Here is a 25,234-nt window from a genome sequence, read left to right on the forward strand (position 1 = left end):
AACACAGTATCAGCCCTCTTTCTATGTCTATTTCCTTCCTCTTCTTAATTGATGACACCTGTAGTATATAAAGCGGCTCACTCCCATGAGGCGGCTGTTTGTATCCAGTGTCCTCAGTCACAGGCGGTCGTTTCTTCTAAATACCGGGAGTTAGAAAACTTCAGCCATTCTCAGCAGGTGAGATAAAATGCCTACGGCGTTCCCCTCTCTTTTCTCGCCAGATCTGTCGGTTTATCCGTTTGTGCCTACCATTTTAATTTATAACCTTATACTCATCCACATTGCATTTTTTCGCTTTAATTGGCATGCGCAAACATTAATTTGTTTAAACATACGAGGGCATTTTTAAACTTATTTAACCACCTCAAAGTTCTCAATTTGAGCTAGGAGTGGCCAATATTATATGAATTGGAGCTTATAATCATACAAGCACATCTCCATTCACGTGGCACGCACTATGCTGTATACATATATCTGTTTCATGGACTTTTGAAATAACGTGGAGTTCATTGCATTTCATATATACCCTCTATCTACAGATATGGCATTATGAACGTTAATTATTACACAGATCCCCACTCCCGGGAAGCAATTCTCTGGCTATCCCCAGGTAACCTGTACCTTTTTCTGTTTTATACGATAAGCGTATGTAATATATACACAGCCGTCGCATTCTTAACAAATCGGCTAAATATATTTCTGTATATATGTCTTTCTTCTAGATAATGAACAATTCCTTTGATGCTATTATCGTTTATCCTTGTCATCCATTTGCCTCATAACTTAAGTGTGAAGGTATATACATTTAAGACTGTATCCAGCATCGGTCACATGTATTTAAAACCAACAGAGTAAATAATTATCACCTTCTTTTCTTTACGGGCAGAAACTTCATAGACATCTTTTATTTTCATGTCCAGCAAGTTCATTCCTATACTACCCCCAGTGCCAATAAACTGTAGATAACAGACAGAAACTGATCTAGTGACTCCTAGGTAACTGTATGACATTTCCCTTTTGATCTCTTTATCATATATCATTTATGGGAACATGAATCAGTAATACGTGCTTATTATTTATTAGATATCACCCCCATCCGTTGACAGCTACAACATATATGTTCTTCACTTTCATCTACCTGCATTTGAAGGTATAACAATTTATGATTAACTACTCTATTGTGGCACCAGAAAAATGGCTTCTTAAAGATCTGGTTGTCCCTAATTTCCAATTTGTAACTTTATCCACATTCTAAATGTTTAAAGCCATAATATCAATTAATGCTCTGTTATCCTACATCTACAGATATCAAGAAAACCTAAATAACGACTGACCTGTCACATCCTAGCCAAGATTTAGGTTTGAGTTCGCACACATTTTTGTAAGTATGGGTCAAGACCAACTGTTGTAAGTATAGTAAAGCAATCTCATATGATCACTAGAGAGCTGGTATATTATGGATCTCTTTATCTTCAAATGCTGCTGCTAGGCACATAGCCACATTATTACTCTATAATCACGATATGTGTTGTTGCAAAAATTCTACAGGTTCCTGCTTATCTAGGCTTGGTACTATTTAGCTTTTAGTCATATTATCATTTTAAGATCTTGACATGTGATGTCCGTGGAGTTTCCCAACATATGTGTCTCAGCTTAAGTGAGAAGCAGCTTGCTTTTGTCCTATAGTTTTGCCACAATTAAAGAATGTTATTTTCTACGGTCATTATACAGAATATGTTCGGGAAATTGATCAAGCTATGGATGTTCTCAGAATTGACCAACATTTTCTCTCATTTCTTCTTGCATAAATCATTTCGGGGTTTAGCAAAATTGTTATGTATATTAGATAACGTCATTCGCCAATGTCACTATATAGAATATGCTTGTGAAAGAGATCAAGTCAAGTGATGTTCTCCTAATTTACTGATATGTTTCTCTTATAAATTGAGAAAGTATTTGTCTGGTTCAAGTATGTTACAATTAGAGAATGTCATCTAATACTCAATTTTGAGAGTATGAGTTCAGGTCCTACTGCAATTGTCATATCTGATAAATGTCTATTCATTTTTTGATATACAGATTATGTAATCATGTGAATATGTAAATAGAAAGACAATATTCAAAATGGCGCTAACATTCAATGTTGATGCAATAGACTTACTGCAATTGTCATATTGATAAATGTTTATTCATTTTTGATATATAGGTCATGTAATTATGTGAATATGTAAATAGAAGGACAATATTCAAAATGGTGCTAAAATTCAATGTTGATGCAATAGATCTATATTTGAAAGACATACTCGTTAAATGATGCTCTTACCTTGCTGCTCATATGAAGACACAAAGCTGAATAAGTGTATATATTATGTGTATGTATTTAAGTCCACTGTATATAATATGTTTGTCATGTAAATTTATTGATATATGTTTTTTTACAATTTATAGAGCAATAGACAGTAACCTGAAGAAGGCTCAAGAGCCGAAACGCGCGTTCTGGCATCTACGACTTTGTCTTCAACATTTTGTTCAGTCTCATGTCTATTGGTTATGTATATTTTTTCTAGTATGCTTTTAACTGCCTTTTGTTATATTGAAAAACAACTATAAGAAAAGAAAAGAAAACAGAAGAGAAAAACACAAAAAGAATATAAAATATGTAAATCTTAAAAGAATTGATAAATATTTATAATATATACCAATAAAATCAAATGAGAATATTTCATTGTTTGAGATTATCTATATATAGTTGGACTTTCCATTCTCAATCTCATATGTAAGCTATATCAACCATGATCTCCACATAAACATATTTTGATTTTGTCACTTGGCTATAGACCTTCCTTAACTCAGTTTGTTCCCTATGTATAGCAGGTGCAACAGTAGTATATAGGGGTCCCCTTTTTTCTAAATATTTGATTTGAAGTACATTCATTTTATTGAGTTTTGTTCCTATTTTGTCACTGTGGCAATTTGAACTTGGTTCAGAATGTTGTTCTTGAACTCTGCTATCAAAAGTTGCCCCTTTCTTATCCGTGCTCAGATCAAGGGAGGGTGTCATGGGGATGAGCCTTGCATTTATACTGTGTGAAGTTGGCATGAGCTTATTAGAAGTTTAAACGCCATTTTTCCTTTCTGCTGGCTTTGCACAGGGCACACATTATTATGAATGTTTACAGTTTAGCAGAGTGTTTTGCTTCACACGAGAATAATATGTTTTTCTATATTAGTAGCCTTGCTTGGTAAGCTTTGTCTGAACAGGGAGTGCTGAGGCCTTCAAGGTTATTTCAACACAGTGGTTGTTGTTCGGAATGATCAGCGCACGTTCTAGACATGACATATGCAGCTGTGGCCACCTCTGAGTTTGGCGCGTTTTAATAATGCGCTGCTTAGGCATGATCACACACACTTGGAGAACATTTGCATGCAGAGAGCTGGTGCAGAAACTGATGTGATCCATTTCTGCTAGGACCAGAGGTATGTGGCCACCCTTGTTATCCCAAGAGACCTTCTGTATAAGTAAATAACCTACTAGCAAGGGAGGGTGAGATATAGGTATATTCTAACCTGTTTCCATTTAGCATTGTAACATGTTTTCTCCCTTTGTATTTTATGGACCAGCAACTATGCTGATAATCTTGTTGATTATAATATGTCTGCTTGTATTAGCTAAAATACTGTGCATGAGAACACAGCATTAGAAATAAATATTTCAAACTTGCACGTGTCTCCATTTACTCCCTGTTTTGGACTGCGAATACGTATTCTATGAATAATGATTAAAACCCCTGTAGTGAAAGAACCTCTCTTTAAAACCTCTCATATCTTTTTTCCTGTGAATATGTGCAATGCGAATAGTGACACTAACATCAGCACTGACATCATTTTTTTCAAATATACTTGTGATGGTAGTGAAAGAACTTCTCTTTAAATCCTCTCATATCTTTTTTCCTGTGAATATGTGCAATGCGAATAGTGACACTAACATCATCACTGACATAATTTTTTTCAAATAGACTTGTGATGGTAATTTATAAATGCACAGATACAGACTGTCAGTTCAATGCTCATTCTCGAGCGTGTATTTTAACGCAACGAGTAGGTTCTTTTTTGCAAAGCCTCGATAGAACCTCTAACTTTGTCCCAGTTGACCAAAACTCTGAAAAACTACCTCAGTAGTTCCCCAACAGAGTCGCACATTAAAACACGTTTAAATGATCTCGCGAGATTCTGTTGAAAACGCGCCAACCGGAAATGGTTAAATACCGTCTAAAACACCAGAATTGTGAATTTATAAAACGGACGAACAGAGGTGGATAAAGGAGCAGGGAGGCCGAATACCAGACGAAAGGTGAGCGAGGCAACACCCGCATGTACGGGAAGCTTTCGATATATTGTGCACGAGTAAAGTGAGGTTTATCGTTAAGTGTTAACTATAGGCATTGATAGCGAGCGGCTCTAGTTTTTTAGTAGCGTAGAGCAACCGAATCCATGGTCCTGTCTCGATTACGCATTTAAAAGGCGACTAGAGACAATGAGGGTAATCTTTGCATCCTCTTGTGAATAAATACTACCTTTAAAACGGAAACTAATCGTGTGGAGGTAGCTTTACTGAAATTAACTTTGGCTTCAAAAGAACCCCCGTATATAAAGTACATTGTGCGAAAGGCTCGGAATACTCTAAGATACACGGCCAGAACCCCGCACGTGTTAATTTTAACTCTTACCGATCGTGTCGGATTTATTAACCGGCAGGCATAATAATAAGCTCTATTATCTAACGCAATATGCCCTATCCTCTTAAGGATGAGACTAGACGTGAATCTGACACACATATGAAAATGAATTAGGAATTGATCAATTCATTTCTTATTTATACATGTTTTCCTTAGGGTGGTAATTAAATAAAACCCCCCGAGTGGAGTCAACGAATGAATCTGCAACTTGGTTTTATAATAAAAAAAGAACCATACGGCATCCAGTCACGTGTTACACTTCGGACTGATCCCCTGTATCCAAGGGTAAGTGGTAGACAAATGCAAGTGCTAATTATAAAACTGTACTTTTTCAATTTGGAAAATAAAGTGACACACTCCTTAAATTATTTTTTTAAGGTACTCCAAATAAAGGTCCCTCATATCGGTGGCTCCTTTTTCCACATTACAAAAGAAAATCCACTATTAAGTGAAGGTAATTAATAGACCGTGTAGCACTAATATACACAGACCTTATACCAACTAAAATATGAATTGAAAATTTGGTATTTATTATTTCAGACACTAAGATGTTTTGATCGTCCACTACCACTTGTGTATATGATGTCCTGTGATGAACTAAGGACACCTACCTCAAATTGATTATAGAGGAAGACGTCTCTAAAATTAAAAGAGTGCGTTTTTTTAATAAGTAAGTAAAAAATCTCCACCTCTAGAAACGATATAAACTGGAATAGTTTTACACTACTCCCATAGGTGTATTACCATTCTAAATGCAATTCACCTATAAGTTCATAATGCTTGAACTTTTCTTAGCTCAAGAGATCCACCTGCCACTGTTCTATGTGCCCTAGCACTGCATGCAAAAAATCGTCTTTGATAAAAATGTTTTCTTTGATCACTATGCCTTAGTAAAATGTATTGATGCGAAGTGCGTCTCTCTGCTCAACTATGTAACATATGTGATAAAGCTTGCTAAATACAGAAAAGAGCAATAGATAGAGTGCAAAAAAGTGAAGATACAGCTGTGCTCTTAAGAAAATTTTGTGTTAATACTGTGTTTCTTTATTGTATAGAACCCTGTCCTGATGAAGGTGTCATCATAAAAACCGAAACGCTGCGTCGACAACTTGTTTTTAATAAGCTTACTGCTTTTTTAATTCTGATTTTGTGTATTAATCATGTGTGCACCATTGATCCATTGGTAGGGTGCTGACAAAAACCATAACAAATCTTTTTAATGTTTTGCACTGTGGCACTGTATTTGCAACCTGTACCTGTATATTTTATAATAAATTGTGTATAATTTTTACTTCTATTGTTTGCCTATTATATACAATCATTCTGAGTGGATGTAACTGCAAGGATCTCTTGAGCTATGGTGGTATAGTAGGGATATTAGTATTCCCCTTTTCTAGTTAACTGATTGGGACTGCCCTGATTTCCTGACAAAATAGTAAGACAACAAGTTCTATGATTCCAAAATCATAGATATGGAAAATACTGTCAGCGAAAATACAGAGCAAAAGGGAAATTTTATAAAACATGTAATTTTGCATTCCCATGACCTGTCATCTCACAAGGAAGATTCAACGGTTTCTTGTCTGCAGTCAGATATTCACTTACAAGGCAAGCACCCCGAAGTACATACAACCTAGGAATAACAGAGGCCTCCATGTACATTAACAAGTACAACCCTGTGATTCTGAAGATGTAGAATGCAAACATGGATGTACAGTTTGTAGCTGACAACTCATATACTATTATACTCTTATATAACAAAGTCAGAGAAAACTGAGATGAAGGAGATGTGGGAGGAGATTTCAGCAGAAAAAGTATTGCAAGGAAATTGTACAGTCTTACTTTGAAAATGCTTTCTCTTAGAGAGATAGGCTATTATGAATGCGTAGACAAGCTAGTTTGTTTTCTAAATCTAGAGGAGTTCTCTGGTTGAGGTTAGAGCTTGCTAATACTCGTAACAGAATGCTGAAGTCTTTTCCTGATATCCAATCTCTTGCGGAATTCGAGCAACACAGTACAGATATTCTGAAGAGTACGTGCTGGATATGTACTATCTAAGAAGAAGTCTTCATCTAGAAAGAATGTGTCTCTATGAAATACTTCAACATTATACATTCAGAAAAATTGTCAGCAGTAAAAACATAGAAGAAGGAAAATTTCCTGTAGTTGAAGGTAAAGGATATTTGGTCAGACATAACATTTATAAAACCATTGAAAGTTAGGTTGCCGAATCCCAGCCAAAATGAGCTTTTCTATTTAGCCTTGTTACAGTTGTTCAAACCATGGCAAACTGAAAGCGAGTACTCCTTGTTTCCAATGTATATTCAAATACTGAGAGATGAGGTTGAACAAGAATAAAACATTGTGATGATATGGCAAGAGAGAGTTCTCAAAGCAGTCAAAGTTCTGCACCTGGAATCAAGATCCTCTTGGACAGCCAATCATTCAAAATTAAGCTGCAATAGCCAAAAAGGAGGTGTAGAATACAATGCAGCACTCAGAGAAACTGTGGATTTAGAATAACTAATACAGCGATTAAATAAAAGGTAAAGTAGAACACAGATTTCTGCATGAGAAAAAAAGAGTCTGCATGTTCTACATATAAACCAGTTCTATTGTATATAAGTGGTCAAGCTGGAACTGGAAAACATTTATTGATGAAAGTATGGACAAATTCTCTACAGAGGACAACTGATTCTAATTTGTTGTGTAGAGGTATTGCACCAACAGGCTTAGCTGCACAAAACAATAAAGGAGTTACCCTTCCATGATTAACAATGCTGCCAACAAATTAGAATTCAGCAAATTATCCGTTGTGTCTCTGGAAGTCCTTATACCTGACTTAATCTTCAGAGTACATGTATTACCTTTTAAACACATAGCACCCTGCCCTATGGGCTAGGTAGCACCCTCATCACATTTTAAAATACATGTGCCAATATGTGACTCTCTGGTTCGAAAACTCTATTGCTCTCAATTACCTTGTAGACCGTTCAACATGTAAGTAGTTTCTGAGTAAGTTGGTGAAGATATAACTCCATCTCATGATCTGTCAGTGGGTGAGAGAGACCATATACTTTGCAAACATCTGTTTCACCTGCATTATGGGTGATAAAGCATATCTAATATTGCAATAACAGTGAGTTCATGCATATCCAAGTTACTAAAACTCCAAACAACAACTTTCACTTGCTTAAGCATAAAACACACCATGCTTTACAGCAAATCTCACAGGTGAGGTATCTGGTGTAAAATAAGCATTTAGCACTTCACAAAGAGATGTTACATGCAAAGTCAAGATGGAAGTGAGACTCCACAAGGGCAGTCTGCATTGACCCATGTTTAAGCATGTTTAACTAGGCCTACCAGGCTCATACTACATGTGAGTTAGTACAAGCTTAAAGAAAACCTCTCACCATCTAAAGATACACAAACACGCCTTATGATTTAGAATTAGGTACAATAAATGATTTCACCAGTGATGTCTTTGGTGATGTCACTGACCATGTCATAATTGATGTAATATGTGAGGTCATAGGCAGTGCATTGTGGGGGCTGGAGCTGTAACATCAGAAATTCTCTTTTTTTTTACGAGTGAAATGTTAGCGTAACTATTACGTCCCTGTAACCTTTGTTTTTTCCATGAATTTCCAAGGTTTTTAAAATGCTAATTCCTAACTATAACCTCCCTTAACCTTTTTTTTCTGTGAATTGCTTAGTTTTTTTTAAAGTATTAGTCAAATTTGCAGAGTGGTGGAGAAGGGGGGCTGGGCTTCGGACCAGCTCTCAGGTTTTTCCGTTGCGTATGACTTACAGGCGGTACCAGGTGGGCTTCCTGTCCCCCGAGGTCCCTCAGAGGTAAAGTGGGATTCATCCCCCAACAAGTAGTGCTCCAGGAGGTGCATTTGCAGAATGGTGGAGAAGGGGTGTGTGCCTCCGAAGACCTCTTAACAATCCTGCTATGTGGGACTTACTGTAGGTAACAAGATGGGTAGTTGGCCCCAAGGACATAATTGTGCGTCAACTACTCCTACTGTTACCTCTAGTAAGTCCCACACAGCATGATTTTTGAGTTCTGATAGCGGGCCACACCCCTTTTCACCCTTGTTCTCCACCAGTCTGCAAACCTGCCTCCTAGTGTGCTCTTAGTTGGGGGATGAAGTCCCATTCACTGCTGGGTGTCCTTAGGGGCCAACTAGTCTACCTGTTACCTCCAAGAAGCCCCACACAGTGAGAGGTGGTAGCAGGCCATGCCCCTTTCTCCTCCCTTCTGCAAACATGCTGCTTGGTGTGACCTTTTTTAGGGGATGAAGTCCCCATGCCTCTTGAGGGTCCCTGGGGGGTAACTAGCCCTGCTGTTACTTCTAGTAAGCCTCACAGAGGCCGCGCCCCTTTCTCCACCTCTCCGCAAATGTGCCTCATGGCGCACTGCTGCTTAGGGGATAAAGTCTACTTTACTCCTGAGGCCCTCAAGAGACAGGGGAACCACATCAGCCCACCAGCAGTGTGCTGAGAGACGCATTTGCAGATTGGTGGGAAAAGGGGTGTGGCCTCTAACCACCTCTATGTGATCCAGCTGTGTGGGGCTTACCAAAAGTAACAGGGGGCTAGATGGAATCTTTCTAATTTTAGCTCCGAGAGGTGGCAGTACCCCGGGCTGCGGGGGGGCAAGTGGCCCCCACAGTTAAGGTAAGTAGCCTCTGGCCCTGCATCTCATTTTCAAATTTCGCCGGAACCTGGCCTACCCGTGGGCTTAAACACAACAAAATGCGGGAGCCTGTGTTTCCTTTTGAAAACTAATTTTGGCCTGATTCGCGGATCCATTGTGACTCTCACCAATTGTTTATTTTAAAAAAAAGCTTTTTTGGGCCCGGGGAGCAGTCCTATGGGGTAAGGGTGTTTCTATCCTAACCTCTTTTCTTGATTTTTTATGTTTTATAACCTTTTTACTCCTAACTCGGTTCAATCGAGTCACAAGATGGTTGCCAATACTTCCTAGATTGAAATGTTGACAGCTAATCAGATCGCAGGCTCAATATCAGGAGGGTTTGTGGACCCTTCGCAGGCATATTTGTATATTTGAGAAATCTTTATATTTCTCAGGAACAACTGAACCCATTTACACCATTTACCAGAAGAGTGCACTCTGGATCAAGAGCTACCTTTCTGCCAAATTAGGTGTACTTCTATTCAGCAGCTCGGGCTGTTGCTGCGTCAACAGTTTCCGATGGAAATTAACTTGGAGAAAAAGCATTTTTGGATCCCCCTTTTTCTCTGCCCCGCTTGACTAATCACCCCGAGATTTTCTACACAGCAGCTAAAGTGAGTGTGCCTTTTGTTTTGAACATTTCTCAAAGATTTGTCAAACGGTCCCAAAGATATTTATCCCAAAGATATTTTGAATAGAAACAAGGACCTAACTATAATTACTTATAGGTGACCGCCAGTAGGTAATATATATATATATATATATATATATGTATATATATATATATATATATATATATATATATATATATATATATATATATATATATATATATATATATATATATATATTACCTACTGGCGGTCGCCAGTAGGTAGTTATAGTTAGGATTGTTTTCCATAGGAAATCCTCAACATTCTATTTGGAATAACTTTGGCCCTGGTGGATGAGTCTTTGCGAATTTCTCAAAGAAGATGGCTAGGTTCGCTGCACTCCTTCCCTGAAAGTTTGGGGGGGATTGGTCAAGTGGGGGCTGAGATATAAGGGGGGTCCCAAAACGTGTTTTCTCAATGTTATTTTCCATAGGATCTTTAGACTCGGCTACAGTTCGAACAGGTGAATGAATTTATAAGAAATTTGCCAAAACTGTAGAGTCTTGTTCGCAGATTACGCTTTTTTTGGAATGGTGTAAATCCGTTCAGTAGTTGTTGAGAAAATGAAAGTTAAAGTCAATTATATATCTATAGGCGCGCACACGTGTGCGCACCCAAGCGGCTGCGCGCGCGAGCGGAATTTTGCTGCGTGACGTCTGTTAACGTTCGATTCGAAGGAAATCAGGAAGTTTTGTCCGCCATTTTGTCACTGCGAGTAAATATATTGTTCATTTCAAAGCGTTGAAACATGGAAAGGGGAGAAGGTAGAGATTGTCTTCCTGCGTAGGTTTTCTCGGGGTGTGCAGTAAGGCCCTTAAACGCAAAAAGATATAATTTTTCCCCGAAAAAAAAATACGGGGTGTGCGCACTCGGTCGCGCACACCTATTTACAAGAGTGTGGAAAAGGAGGTAAATCAGAAGTTTGAGTGCTTTGATATAAGGTGGCTCTGAAAAGAGCCCTTGTGTTAATTGAGTGTTTTCTGCATTTATAAGTAAGTACCGATGCAGAGCCTGATGTTGCAGAGGAAGATTCTGTTTCCCTCATTCGTGAAATGAACACCGTCTCTCCTATAGACGTCTTGCATGTGGTAGCGCAAGTTGTTGTGGTAAATAGAACCCATGCTATAATCTCTGAGGAACGCAGAAACAGATTTATTTACATGTCTCCTTGCTTTCTCAAATTGTGCACAATGGTGATTGGACCAATTCCATTTCTGTCTTTGGCATATATTGGAATATACCAAGGCAGATCGAGGAAAAAGTGTCATCAATTGTCGAAAGGTGTCTTTTAGAAGCATTTCCAGACCTACCCCAGTGATTGTGCCTAGATCTTTCCTACCACAGTGCACAATTATAAGGTCTGGTTCTGGGAGATGCATAAAAGTTTTCACCAATGGAATCAATTGGTGACATTTCAATCCTCTTTTGGAAATCCATGTTATGTGTACATTTGGTAAGCTGAGGTTGCAAATTCGTCTGCTTACTGCATATTTTTCACTCCAGTGAATATAACTGTGTCCTATTAGCCAGACCTTCATTTTCAAGGGATTTGTAGTCGTCCTCCGATCGGTTCTGGAAGTGGAATGGTAGTTAGAAGTTGAAATTTTAAATAGAGAAAAAGGAAGAGGCTGGGTGTGGTTAAAAAAATAAAAATGATTGGTTGATTGTAACAAGTGGAGAGTGAACAGGTCAATGTTTATGTTAAACGAAAAGTACTATTGGGTGTGAAAAAACAAGACATGTAACAGAGTTGTGTATTGGCAGGTGTTTCTGGAGGGAAAATAGTGTTCTTAGTTTGTTGTAGAACGTTGAGACATGAACTTTTGACCTGTGCCTTCAGCAAGGTGCAGAATGAGGTGTAACCATGGAAACAGCCGGAGATGGCAGTTGGTGATGGGTTCACTCTTTGGTGCCTCTGCATCTGAGTCTGTTCTCTGGTGGCTGGCGGACAACTGTTTCTTATTGTGGAGATGAAAGGGTGATAAGGAGAGAAATACGACATAGCGTCTGGCCTGTAGAAGCATGGGAGCAGTGATTAACTCTGAGTGAAGCGGAACTGTGTCGGTGCTTAGTAACAGTAAAAAAAAAATGTTAACAGTGGTATAACTGTCTTTACGGTGCGCGACCTACTAAGAAAAAGTTCACGGGCCGTAATTGGCTTGCAGGTTCTAGTATCAGTAAGTGAGGTCGAGAAAAGAAAACATTCAGGACTTTATTTATTAAGGCCTTGCGCCACCGGTGCGTTACTTTTTCCCATTTTAAAAAATGAGGCACTGGCGGCGGAAGGTCTTCATAAATAAGGTCCTCAGTGACTACAGTTAAGGTTATGTGGAACCCATGAATAGTTTTTCAATATGAAATCATTTCAGTTGAGATTATGGATTAAAAGAGAAACCGTGAATATTTGAAATGTTTATTTAGAAATGTACTGTTTTAAAGGCAAATCATTATGTAATATGAGTACAGAAATTGCAAAAAACACAGTAATTGGTATTGTCAGTAGTACATGGAATACAAACGCTATAGTTGAAGAAAAATGAATATAGTTGGAAAAAAACATTGTACACTCTTATAAGGAAGTATATTATATTTTAATAAATGGAAGAAGGTCTCTGGCCTTTCAGTTTGGGAACGATATATGAAAATGCAAGTGGTTATGCATCATTACTTTATGAATCAGCTGTCAAACAACACGAAATTATAGTGTCCACTGTTAGTAAAGCAAATAGGTCTGTTCTTCAAAAGAAAATATGGAAAAGAACGTGAAGAATATAGAAAACCAAAAGGAAATGAGGACGTCAATGGCTTGTTTGAGAGTTATTGAAGCATTGTTTAGGGAAAATAGGTAGCTTCTGCTTGTAACAGGAAATCAGTTTTATTATTTGAAAACATGTCAGCCATCCAATTGAGAAGATGAAAGGAGCATTCATGATCTGTCATTATTGGAGTGTCTTTTACCATCATTGGGCAGCTCGGTGGGTTTTCGATGTAGCTCTCTGTTAGGAAATCTCCGGAAAGTATGTCAGCTATCCAATGGAAAAGAGTAAAGCAGTACTGATGATCTGTTATAATCGGAGCGTCTTTTACCATCAGAGGGAGCTCGGTGGGTTTTCAATGTAGCTCGCTGTTAGGAAAGAGTTAAGTGTCCATTGTGTAGGCAAAGTATGCAGCAAGTGCCTCTAACATGAAATCATTGTTATCATCTGAAAACATGTCAGCCATCCAATTGAGAAGATGAAAGGAGCATTCATGATCTGTCATTATTGGAGTGTCTTTTACCATCATTGGGCAGCTCGGTGGGTTTTCGATGTAGCTCTCTGTTAGGAAATCTTGCGCCGCTGCGAATATATTCCAATGACCCAGAACTCCTTGTATCGCTGCAAAGGCCATAAACCCTCCGTTGTAACAAAGCTGTTCATGATCAAGTAACGGATTCATGAGGTGATTGTAATTCGGTTCAGGAGGTACCAAATTGCAGAGACATAAATCCAGGGCCCACGTGAAATCACAGCTCAGGCAATGAAATACAGGCTGCACACAGGTGAAATGCGAATATCGAAATGATAATCGATATGAAGTATTCAAAGTCGAGAGTGGTAAGATGCCGTAGTAGTCAAGCATCCTCTGGCGAAATAGTTCTAAGTGGCCCGGCTCGTTTGCGAAGGCAGGAGGGACATCCATTTTGAATTTCCCAAGATGGTACAGGAAACGGCGCAGCACCGCTGGTTGTATAGCAACTCCACAGAATTAGGTCGTCGGCTATGCAGTGGAGAGGAGCAGAATGACTTGATACATTTTCTAGGAGTCTAGTCACTTATATATTGCTTAGTGGTTATTAAAAAAGTAGCTTTTTTTGAACTGGAGGATGCGTTAAAAAATAAGGGAGTGATTTGAGGGAGTTGTAAAGCAAGGTCAATGCTGTTTTCTGTGAATGTTAGCTTAGTGAAAGATATGTGTGTGAGCAGATGCAACGTTCAGTTTTAAATGTGACAATGGCGCTCTTGTTCATGTCTTCCGATTCAAGGTCGGTATTCGCTGCCAAATACAAAGATTAAGAAACGCATGCGTGGGGTACATAGTGTGCATTCTTAAAGGAAAGTAAATGAAGGGTTATTTTTGCCGCGTTAGCATTGTCGTTTAAAAAGTTATAGTGATTTCTATTGTATGTGAAGAAAGTGTCACTGATGAAGACTGAAAATAAATCCTTATAAATGATACGGACTGGTGTATTTTAGAAAAGGTTTGTAACATTACATGAATTGTGGAAAAAAAATAATGTAATTGAAAGTGTATGGTTTGAAAATGAAAAGTAGAGGTTTATAGTTCATGTTTTGAAAGCAGTTCTAGAGGGTCAGAAGAAAGTGTATGGTTTGAAAATGAAAAGTAGAGGTTTATAGTTCACGTTTTGAAAGCAGTTCTAGAGGGTCAGATGCATGATAGATTTATTAAAAATAGAACATGTTTTTAAATAGTATTTTGGAAAAAATATGTGTCTTTATGTACTATTTACATTATGTGCCTGTTGCGTATTCTTTGAGTTTTAGTAATCCTGTGTCTTATAAGTTTTCTAGGGGCGGTTTGAGGTTCATGGTGGGTTTGGGCAGGGAGGGTAGGTTGGTGGTTTGTAATAGGGGGTTTGGCTGGGGTGGAGTGCGGAGTTTAGTGAAAAGTGAGGGGGGCGGGGAGTTACGGTGTTTGGTAATGGAGCAGAGTCAGAGGACGCCACATTTGTGTTATTTGTGTATTTGTTCTCAGAGGTTTATTATATTAAACATATATATTAGCATGGTGGCTCTTGTCGTTTTGTTGTTTTGTGTATGTTTATAATGCTGGTTCTGTAGTTTTTGTTTATGGACCTTATTGCGACACACAGGGGATTTACGTTGCACAGTTGGCGATCAGAGACTTAGGAAATAAAACTTTATAATTGTAAGGGCTGTAAGCGATAGAAATCGCCCGTTCTCGGTGTAAAAAATATCACCGCTATTGGTGGTATTTTCTACGGTGTTAGTACTCGAAGGAGACTAGTAACATATATGTGTAATAAAATTATGTAATAGGCTCAGCATTTTACATTATCTTGGAGAGCAAAAGTTGATTTTACATAGCAATAAGTCTCTTATTATTAAGGGACGGAGTGTATATAGTGCTATTTAGTACTCTGCTATGTGATTGATGTCGAATATTTCATAAGAGGAGGCTTTAAAAGATTTACGATAAACTGGTTTTCTAGGGAAGTGGGTGGAGTGTTCCGTGTAAATTGCAGAATAGAAACTAGTAAGAACCAATTGGAAGTGTTGTTTTAAAGTCACATGACTGCACATGCGTGTCTCGACGCCTGTACGCGATAGGTGGGTGCGCGCACTGGTGTCAAACCTATGGTTTTTTCAGTGAATTTCATAGGTTTTTCAAATGCTACTTCCTAACTATAACGTGTGTAAAACCTATGGTTTTTTCAGTGAATATATATATATATATATATATATATATATATATATATATATATTCACTAAAAAAACCATAGGTTATAGACCATATATAGTTAGGAATTTGCATTTACAAAACCTTGAAAATTCACTGAAAAAACCATAGGTTAGAGACCATATATAGTTAGCTGGACATTTTATTGACATAAAACCAATGAAATTCCATATATAGTTAGTTGCACTAACTATATATCGCGCACCCGCAATCCACTGCTGATGATGTCACATATTACATCATTCATGACATGGTCAGTGACATCACTGATGACATCACTGATGACATCTCAAATGACATCACTGATGACATCACTGATGACATCTCAAATGACATCACTGATGACATCATCTAGTGTCTGTGTGTTTTTGTAAAGTTTAAATATGTTTTACATATTGAAGAATGAGTGGATGTATGGAAGACTGAGTGTGTGTGTGGCTGGCTGGGAGGTGTGTGACTCTGTGCATATCAATGTGTACTTGTATCAGTGATTGTATAAGAGAGTAAGTATGTGTTAGTATATGTGTGAAAAGTATGGTGTTCTGTGTTTAACTGTATAGATGAGGAAATCGAAGTGTGATTGATTCTTCACAGGACTGACTAGGTGTATGAGTGCATATGATAGTCTTGTAATAATGAGTGACTGTATGTATGAGTGATTGTATGGGTGAATGAGTGAATGTGTGTGTAGACGTAGGAATCAGTGAGTGCGTATGTAGTAACTGGTATTGGTGTGTCATGATGTCATCAGTGATGTCATTTGAGATGTCATCAGTGATGTCATTTGAGATGTCATCAGTGATGTCATCAGTGATGTCACTGAAGTATGGTGTTCTGTGTTTAACTGTATAGATGAGGAAATGGAAGTGTGATTGATTCTTTACAGGACTGACTAGATGTGTGAGTAACTCCATGGATGAGTGGCAGTGTGTGAGTGTCTGCATAGGTGTATGAGTGCATATGATAGTGTTGTAATAATGAGTGACTGTATGTATGAGTGATTGTATGGGTGAATGAGTGAATGTGTGTGTAGACGTAGGAATCAGTGAGTGCGTATGTAGTAACTGGTATTGGTCTGTCATGATGTCATCAGTGATGTCATTTGAGATGTCATCAGTGATGTCATCAGTGATGTCATTTGAGATGTCATCAGTGATGTCATCAGTGATGTCACTGACCATGTCATGAATGATGTAATATGTGACATCATCAGCAGTGGATTGCGGGTGCGCGATATATAGTTAGTGCAACTAACTATATATGGAATTTCATTGGTTTTATGTCAATAAAATGTCCAGCTAACTATATATGGTCTCTAACCTATGGTTTTTTCAGTGAATTTTCAAGGTTTTGTAAATGCAAATTCCTAACTATATATGGTCTATAACCTATGGTTTTTTTAGTGAATTTCATTGGTTTTTTAAAAGCTAATATCTATAGCTGTAAAATATATTCTTTATTACGTGACGTATCACGTAGCCACGTGAGACGCCTCATGACGCGTCGCATAACCGTGATGTATCGGCTCTGCAGCGCAAACAAAACCCGTAACGTAAGCGTGCCGGAGCACGCTTACAGATATATATATTTTTTTTAACCTTAATTAGACAAAATCCACACGTGCACATATCTTGAGGCCTTGCAAAGGCACATCAAACAAACAGTCCCTACAATTTTGTCAAGTTTGCTGGAAATCTATTCCCTTAATTTTTTTTTTACTGTTTCTCTTGGTTGTCCCCTTGTTACGCTTACCGGGACGCTACCCGGTACGCGAACCTGACGCTCCAAAAACACAAGATGGCGGACTCCCGTTACGCTGCCGGTTAGCTGCCCGGTTCGCGTACCAGGAAGCGCCTCTACCGTGAAAAATCGCGGGGGACTTTAATAGCGCCTTGAGACCCCACGGGTATGTAGCGCGCTCTATAAATGTCTTTGATTGATTGATTGATTGATTGAATATCCCCCACATCAATCCTAGGGGGTCAGGAGGGGTTTACCTTGCCCCCTTTCCTTCATTTCCCCCTTCTTTTTTCACCACATCTTGTCTCTCGAACCTACCGAGAGAAAAGATGGCAGCCGCTCCGGACTGTTTACAATGTTGACAGCTACGCTGCCGGTTAGCAGCCCAGTTAGCTGCCCGGTGAGCTGCCCGGTTCGCGTACCGGGACGCGCCTCTACGGCGTAAAATCGCAAAAAAATTATTATTTATTTTTTTGCCCCGCAGGGCACTTTAATATCCCCCTCATCAATCCTAGGGGGTCAGGAGTGGTCTACCTTGCCCCCTTTCCTTCATTTCCCCCTTCGTTTTTCACCACATCTTGTCTCTCGATCGTACCGAGAGACAAGATGGCGGCCGCTCCGGACTGTTTAGAATGTTGACAGACACCGGAGAGCCAATCAGCTTCGCTTCGCGAAGTTCCGTTACGCGTCAGGTACGCAAACCGGGGCGCTAACCGGAGCGCTGTCACAGATATATATTTATTTTTAAACGTTAATTTCTCAAAATCCACTGGAGCACATATATTGAGACATAGCAAAGGCACGTCGGGCAAACCATATCTACAATTTTGCCAAGTTTCATGTAAATCTATTTAGCCGTTCGAGCTAAAAGTGAGTCCAACCGCCCTATGGAAAAATGAATGGGAAAAACGTGTTTTGGGACCCCCCTTGTTTCTCGGCCCCCCCCTTGACGAAACCCCCCCAAATTTTCAGGGGCTGCTCAGAAACGAAATGTGCCATTTTCCTGAAAATTTCAGCCAATTCCGTCCACAAACGCCAAAGTTATTAGACATAGAATTTTCAGAAATCCCATAGAGAAAAAATCCTAACTATATATACCCACTGGCTATCGCCAGTAGGTAATATACATATATAAACATATATAATCTGCATATCTATATAAATATAAATGCATGCATACATATACATATATGCATACATATGCATGTTATTTACATGAAAGTTTTAAAAACACTAATAAAAGCAAAGCTAAAAAGCCACCTCATTACAAACAGAATGGCTTTAACTGAAACGAGGGCGAGATCTATTGCATTTTCAGTGCTTGTTTACTTTGGTTCTATCAAGAAGGCATTCAGATGTTTCACACATTTGCCATAAATTCTGAATGTTAGCACTCTAGTTGCTCATTAGATCACTGTAGTAAAGCTTGTGCTCACCAGGGAAGTCTGCTGCTAATCATGGTTTGCAGCCATTTTCCTGCATTTTTTATCCCGCAGACTTTCAGTCCGCATACCATTATCCCGCAAGGTCATTGACCTCGCATACCATTATCCCGCATTTTTTCAAAACGCATGTGCATTTATCGCGCATGCCTTTACAAAGAATTACGTTTTAAAGGCATGTATGGTAAATGCATTTGCGTTGTGAAAACCACGATGACGAGAGAGGTAAGTGGGTTTGTGTTAATTTTTTCGTGGGTTAGTGATTGTGTAGTGTAGTGTAGTGTTGTGTAGTGTAGTGTTGTGTTAGTGTAGTGTAGAGTTGTGGTGGTTGTTTAGTGTAGGGTCATGCTGGGGGTAGTGTTTTAGGGTTGTGTTGTAGTGTTTGCGTAGTGTAGGGTCATGCTGAGGGTAGTGTTTTAGGGTTTAGGGTAGTGTTGTAGTGTTTGCGTAGTGTAGGGTCATGCTGGGGGTAGTGTTTTAGGGTTTAGGGTTGTGTTGTAGTGTTTGCGTAGTGTAGGGTCATGCTGGGGCTAGTGTTTTAGGGTTTAGGGTAGTGTTGTAGTGTTTGCGTAGTGTAGGGTCATGCTGGGCGTAGTGTTTTAGGGTTTAGGATAATGTTTTAGTGTTTGCGTAGTGTAGGGTCATGCTGGGGGTAGTGTTTTAGGGTTTTGGGTAGTGTTGTAGTGTTTGCGTAGTGTAGGGTCATGCTGGGGTGTAGTATTTTAGGGTTTAGGGTAGTGTTGTAGTGTTTGTGTAGTGTAGGGTCATGCTGGGGGTAGTATTTTAGGGTTTTGGGTAGTGTTGTAGTGTTTGCGTAGTGTAGGGTCATGCTGGGGGTAGTGTTTTAGGGTTTTGGGTAGTGTTGTAGTGTTTGCGTAGTGTAGGGTCATGCTGGGGTGTAGTGTTTTAGGGTTTTGGGTAGTGTTGTAGTGTTTGCGTAGTGAAGGGTCATGCTTGGGGTAGTGTTTTAGGGTTTTGGGTAGTGTTTGCGTAGTGTAGGGTCATGCTGGGGGTAGAGTTTTAGGGTTTTGGGTAGTGTTGTAGTGTTTGCGTAGTGTAGGGTCATGCTGGGGGGTGGTGTTTTAGGGTTTTGGGTAGTGTTGTAGTGTTTGCGTAGTGTAGGGTCATGCTGGGGGTAGTGTTTTAGGGTTTAGGGTAGTGTTGTAGTGTTTGCGTAGTGTAGGGTCATGCTGGGGGTAGTGTTTTAGGGTTTAGGGTAGTGTTGTAGTGTTTGCGTAGTGTAGGGTCATGCTGGGGGTAGTGTTTTAGGATTTAGGGTAGTGTTGTAGTGTTTGCGTAGTGTAGGGTCATGCTGGGGGTAGTGTTTTAGGGTTTAGGGTAGTGTTGTAGTGTTTGCGTAGTGTAGGGTCATGCTGGGGGTAGTGTTTTAGGGTTTAGGGTTGTGTTGCAGTGTTTGCGTAGTGTAGGGTCATGCTGGGGTGTAGTGTTTTAGGGTTTTGGGTAGTGTTGTAGTGTTTGCGTAGTGTAGGGTCATGCTGGGGGTAGTGTTTTAGGGTTTAGGGTAGTGTTGTAGTGTTTGCGTAGTGTAGGGTCATGCGGGGGTGTAGTGTTTTAGGGTTTTGGGTAGTGTTGTAGTGTTTGCGTAGTGTAGGGTCATGCTGGGGGTAGTGTTTTAGGGTTTAGGGTAGTGTTGTAGTGTTTGCGTAGTGTAGGGTCATGCTGGGGGTAGTGTTTTAGGGTTTAGGGTTGTGTTGTAGTGTTTGCGTAGTGTAGGGTCATGCTGGGGGTAGTGTTTTAGGGTTTAGGGTTGTGTTGTAGTGTTTGTGTAGTGTAGGGTCATGCTGGGGGTAGTGTTTTAGGGTTTAGGGTAGTGTTGTAGTGTTTGCGTAGTGTAGGGTCATGCTGGGGTGTAGTGTTTTAGGGTTTTGGGTAGTGTTGTAGTGTTTGCGTAGTGTAGGGTCATGCTGGGGGTAGTGTTTTAGGGTTTAGGGTAGTGTTGTACTGTTTGTGTAGTGTAGGGTCATGCTGGGGGTAGTGTTTTAGGGTTTAGGGTAGTTTAGTTGTTTAGTGTATGCTAAAGGCATATTCGTTCTAAAAGTTTTTGTTATTTTAATTTGTGGCCTAATAGTACATGCAGGATTTTTTTTGCGGACTGATGGTATGCGGGATTTTGTCGTATATTCGCTAATCATACTTTCTATGGCAAAATGAACCCCCTCATTTTGTTCCTTTTTAAATTAAATGTTTTAAGAGTTACCACTTTATTCCAATCAAGATGGCTTCAGGTGTGCCATACCTTTGTAATAAGTAGGACTGTTAGCACTCTAGTTGTTCTTTAGAACACTCTGGGACATTCTGTCATTGGGCTATAGTTGGGCTACATCTGGCTGATATTTGGGCTACATTTGTTTTTTTTGTCTCTGGTGGCCATCTTTGGGCTACATTGGGCTACATTGGGCTACATTGGGCTACATTGGGCTACATTGGGCTACATTTGGGCTCCAACATATATATAGCCCAATGTAGCCCAATATATATTTTTCAAAGTTAATTTTCGTAAAAACCACTGGAGCCTATATCTTGAGACATAGCAAAGGCACATCGGGCTACCAGTCCCTACAATTTTGCCAAGTTTGGTGTAAATACATTCAGCCGTTCAGGCTAAAAGTGAGGCCAACCGCCCTATGGAAAATTGCATGGGAAAAACACGTTTTGGGACCCCCCTTTTTTCTCGGCCCCCCCTTGACGAAACCCCCCCAAATTTTCAGGGGCTGCTCAGAAACAAAATGTTCTATTTTCCTGAAAATTTCAGCCAATTCTGTCCTCAAACGCCAAAGTTATTCGACATAGAATTTTCAAAAATCCCATAGGAAAAAAATCCTAACTATATATACCTACTGGCTATCGCCAGTAGGTAATATATATATATATATATATATATATATATATATATATATATTCACTTAAAAACCATAGTTTTTAAACCCGTTATAGTTAGGAAGTAGCATTCAAAAAACCTATGAAATTCACTGAAAAAGCCATAGGTTTTAAACACGTTATAGTTAGGAAGTTGCATTTATAAAACCTATGAAATTCACTGAAAAAACCATAGGTTTTACACACGCTATAGTTAGGAAGAAGCATTTACAAAACCTATGAAATTCACTGAAAAAACCATAGGTTTGACACATGTTATAGTTAGCTGGACATTTCACTCATATAAAACCAATGAAATTCCCCCATTATAGTTACTTCAGCTAACTATAACTCGCGCGCCCGCAATGCACTGCTGATGTCGTCACATATTACATCACTCATGAGATGGTCAGTGACATCACTCATGACATCACTGATGATATCTCAAATGACATCACTGATGACATCATCCGTGTGAAAGACTGGCAGACCTCCTCTCACCATAATATAACATTTGATACACACATTCAAAAATAGAAACTAAAATGTTCAAAGCATGAGTGATGTAATATGTGAAGTCATCAGCAGTATATTGTGGGCGCACGAGTCGACAGGCATCGACAGGAGCTCTGGCAACACAACTACCATCAGCTGTGGCCAGCACATCTTTTGGTGGACGACCTGCATCTCCATCCAGTGCAGAGATGGACTTGAGACCATATTTGTCAAAGGTGCATATGAAATGCAACTTGTGTGGAGAAATGATTGTGTACGGAGAGCAAAGCCTCACTCTTATTGAAATTAGAATTAATAATCATCAATGCTTCGACAGATGATGATTTTTCTCATTTCATTTTGATCCTGTTTCACAGATTTAAAGTTCAAAATTTCGGTTCCAGTTTTAAAAATCAAAAACAATATAACACTTGTTAAAAAAAAAAAAGAAAAAAGGTCTTTTCAGAACTAACTCATTGTACCAAAAAGAGCTCTATTCACAAGCTGAAGTATCAACACTTTTTTTCAGGACAAGTATGCAAAAAAGTGATGATACTTGGGGCATATTATGAAGGAGACGTAATACATTATCATCGGTTTCATCAACACGACACTGCCGATAAAACGATGATAATAGCCTTTATAGTATGTTCTACGAATTGCAACCGAAACTTACGTTAGTTGTCTTTACATCTAACATTAGGTTTGATTGCAATTCATAGAGCATATTATCAAGGCCGTTATCGCTGGTATATCTGCAGTTTTCTGCCGATAAAAGCAGCGTTAATGTTTTGCCTATCCTTGAAAATATTCCCCAGCACCTTCTTGAAAACGGCATTACATCGCCTGCCGTAAGACCACTTTGCATATGTTGCGCACAGTAAGTTAATGACATGCAAAGTGGGCGTATGTCAAAGCACATGCAAAATGTGGTTGAAGGGGAAAACACCCTATCACGAAAAGAGGCGTTGCAAGAAAAAGAGATGGAATAAACTTGTTTATCGCAGGACTGCTTAAGCCTGCTCTAATCAAACATTCGGCAGCGTTAAAATGGGGGTGTGGGAAATAAAAACCGAATCCACCCCATCCCCTAATTACAAGGCACACATTACTGCGTGAAAACAATGTTTGTTTTCACGTGGTAATGTTAAGTAACGCCGGCTGTTACAGAATTTACTATCACATATGTGTTCCCATTGATATTAACGCACTAACACAGCGAAAAAGTCCGGCAATAGCGTCGATATTTTGAACGCTGAGCAGCGGCGATTTTTATCACTTACGAGCCTTGCAATTACGAAGGTTTATCTCCTAAGTTTCTGATTCTCAAACTGTGCACCGCGGCTCCCCTGTGCACTGTAATGAGGTGCCAGGGGCGCCGCGGACATTCTAGAGTGACTAACCATCCGTAAATTCTACGGACATCCCTACCCAGTTATCTGTAATTGTGTCCATCACAAGGAGCAGCGCTGCTCCCCTCTGAGAGGCCTCACTCCCACTGCTGGAGCGTCCTTGCACTCCTCCAGGAGCACAGGAGCAGCCCCTCCCGCCCATTAACATTCTGTATCGGGCTCATTGCCACTTACTGAATGAAAATGGGGCACTCAAGGATGTTCAAGTATGTAGCGCTCCTCCTGCTACAGCGTACAGAAGGGATTGTGTTAGATATAAAAAAGTAAAACGCCCACGCTACAATGATATAGAACACTTCCTTTAAAGAAGCCTGTGAAATAAGTTTAAAAGATCAGGTTAACCTTCTTTTACTCTCTCATCATTCTTGAACATAAGTATTTACAATATTATATTCAACAATGCCATGGTTGCTGCTTTTTTATTTTAAGAAATTAGCAATCATTGACAAAGCCAATAGTCATGGCTTCTTTTTCGTGAGAAAATACTTGCTATATTTATATATTCGCATAGAATGACAGAAACAACATAACACCAGTCGGGCGCAACACTATGCTAAGTGCAGATTTTTTGCCTATGTGTTTTAAACTGCCCTCTGAATTACATCCAACACTCTCTTTGAAGAGACCTCCCCGTTTTTTAACACCTCTTAAAGCCCTGGAAACAACGCCATTTAACATTTAACATAATTTACCTCCAATGTTTTCATATATCAGCGTTGCTGAACTGACTCAGTGAAATGTCGCTGATTTCATAAAATCACTTTTAAGGCGCTCCTTATGACAGTGCACCCAATCCTGCGTGGAAGTGCTCACAGAAAACATGACACTGGTATGACCAGGATACACAAAGAAATAACACAGTGATGGAAAAGTTTCTTTACTTTTTATACTTACCTAAGAAATAGTAACAAAGTAAAACTAAATGTCTTTAAAAAACATAGTATCTGTGGAAGAAAAGTAAAAATAAGGTTATAATGTACATTTCATAAAACAAAACAAAGTAGGAGTGAATGAAACAGAAAGTGAAAGAAAAAAGACTGAGGGAGAGTAAGAGACAGAGACAAAATGTGTAGTATATAAATCAATGAGTAAGATAATTAATTGAAAGAGATAATAGCACTGAAGGAATGACTGTCTAAACAAAAGTAAAGTGAGAGAGAAAATAAGACTATGATCAGTGATAGTACACAAAATAAACAGTCTCTTAAAGAAACAGAGTAAGAGTACAGGAATATCATAAGGAGATAGATAAAATAAAGGAAAAACAGTAAGAGAAACCGAGTGAAAAAGTGTGAGTAACAGAAGATGAACGGAGTAGAAATAGACAAGGACTGTAAGACACAGATAAATAGAAATGAAGTAGGGTAAGGGAAGTAAACTATGGGCCTTATTTATGAAGGCCTTGCGCCGCCCATGCGTCACTTTTAACATGGGAAAAAGTGGCGCATCGGTGGCGCAAGGCTTTCATAAATGAGGCCCTTTAGATTTAAGTTAAGAATTGAGCATAATTAATGAAAGCAGAGTAAGTGAACAAATATTAAGGTACGGTAAGACAAACAAATTAAGATTCTAAAAACAAAGGTGATACAAGGTCAATAAAGGTGAGTCACCATGAGACAACCGAAGAAACAAACTGAAGAGATAGATAGACTGAATAAAATAGTGACAGAAAAGATGTTAGAGAAACAGG

Source organism: Lissotriton vulgaris, chromosome 4_1 (assembly GCF_964263255.1).
Source record: "Lissotriton vulgaris chromosome 4_1, aLisVul1.2, whole genome shotgun sequence".
Lineage (NCBI taxonomy): Eukaryota > Metazoa > Chordata > Amphibia > Caudata > Salamandridae > Lissotriton > Lissotriton vulgaris.